Source organism: Patagioenas fasciata, chromosome 30 (assembly GCF_037038585.1).
Source record: "Patagioenas fasciata isolate bPatFas1 chromosome 30, bPatFas1.hap1, whole genome shotgun sequence".
Lineage (NCBI taxonomy): Eukaryota > Metazoa > Chordata > Aves > Columbiformes > Columbidae > Patagioenas > Patagioenas fasciata.
The window spans coordinates 1,387,767-1,389,693 of NC_092549.1; positions in this window are offsets into that span (position 1 = coordinate 1,387,767).

Here is a 1,927-nt window from a genome sequence, read left to right on the forward strand (position 1 = left end):
CTGAGCGGAGAAGCTGTGCGGGGAAGTAGCAAACGCTATAAGGGCAATAAAGGTCCTTCTGCTATGGAGAGGGTGCTCACAGCTCCTGATCATCAAGGGATGCCCAAGGACAAGATCAATCCAAGGATTACCAGACAGATAAGGAGCTTTCCTGAGCCTGTCTTTTCAGTTTCCCATCCCAAGGGGCGGGGGGTGCAGGAAACAATAAAATGAAAATGAGCACCAGCATCAGATAGCCTGGACTCATCCACCTTAGTCTGACCTGTCCTGTTTTCCAACCTGCAAACAGGAAGATGCCCCCAGGCAGTGCCCTGTGAACAGGCAGGATCTGCAGGGCCAGGGGGAGGGCACAGAGGGTGGGATGGGGTCTGTGAGCACTGACAGGGAAGAGACATGGACAGGGAAACACTTCCCGGGGGGAGAATCTCCAGGCAGCAGCGAAATGATCAGAAATGAGAGGGAACTGAACCTGGAATTGTTATGGGAGGGAGAACAGAGAAAAGTCCCTGTGATCCCCTGCAGTGCAGATCCCTCTGTGAGCAGCCCCCTGGCCTCCTCTCCCACCCAGCAAGGCCTCTGCCCTCAGGGCCGGGGGCTCCAAGGCATGGAGCAGCTCCTGTGCAGCCAGAGCTCCAGTTCCTCTGCAGAGCACAGGGGCTGAGAGCAGCTGCCCGGCAATGTTGGTGTCTGGGAGGTGGCTGCACAGCTGGGGAAGGGTGACGCTGTCTGAGTGCCCGGCTGCCTCTGCCCTGGCCTCTCTCACACCCACCCTCACCGCATTTCCCTTCTTGCTCCCCTGCTCTGGGTCACTGCTGTTGTGATCTTGTTCTTGCTGTCAGGCTCTCTGGGGATGGCAGTTTCAGCTGCAGAGTCACAGCCTGATCTTGTGGGTCCTTTCCTGCAGGTGTGTCCATGGGAACATGTGTCCCAGCTTTGCTCTGACCTGTGGGGCTATGGGCAATGCAGTCTGTGGGGCTGGGAGTGAGCTCAGTCTCCCTGAATCAAATGCCATCATTAGGACCCTTGATTGTCTCGTTAAGGTTTCCTTCCAAGCTGTGAGCATCCATCCAGGATGCCAACCTGTCCAACAGCATCTGTGTGTTATCTGAATCCCAATGTAGAAGCACAGAAATGAAGCAACAGACAAAATGCTGTTTGGTTTGTGAAACAAAATCGTGTGTGTCCTGGGCTAAACGTGGGGTGCTGAGACCTTAGGAAAAGGTGAGACATGTCATGGTGTGAGATGGATCCCTCTGCTCTAAGCAGTGCCTGTTGGCTTTTCAGGGTAACGTGGGAGTGTGATCAGGCTCCATCTCAGAAAGGTGCCAGCCCGGGGCAGCTGGAGCAGGACAGAAGGACAGACCAGCTGCCTTTACTCTGCACTGACCCACAGGCATCCTCTGGTCTCGCAGGACTCGCTCTGTTCTCCCTGAGTGCAGCAGAAATGCTGAGGGTTTCTGACACCCAACAACATTCCCCAGGGTGGGAGCGGGGAAGGAGCTGCAGAAACACCAAACCTCTCCAACTCAGTTTCTCAGGCCTGGGGTGCAGATGCTGACAGTCCCTTCTGCACCAGGAGCAGTTCCAGCTGACAAAGCTGAACCCCAGGACTGGCCCCTGCCCACCCAATCACACAGGGTCACGCTGACTGATCAAGAGCCCCTGGGCAGAGACCCTGCTCTTCATTGCACACTCATCAAGCACTGACGTGGGCTCCAGCCAGAACATTCTCCTGGAAAAAAGAAAAGTGTCTCTGTCTGTGACGGGGTGGGAGGGTCTGTGGGAAATGGCCTTGGTTTTTCCCAGAGAAGTCTCCCCTAACTTGTCTCTGTCCTTTCCTCCTTGCACAGGTCCTCATGCCCACAGGCAGCAAATGGCCAACAGCAGCTCCATCACCCAGTTCCTGCTCCTGGCATTCACAGATACA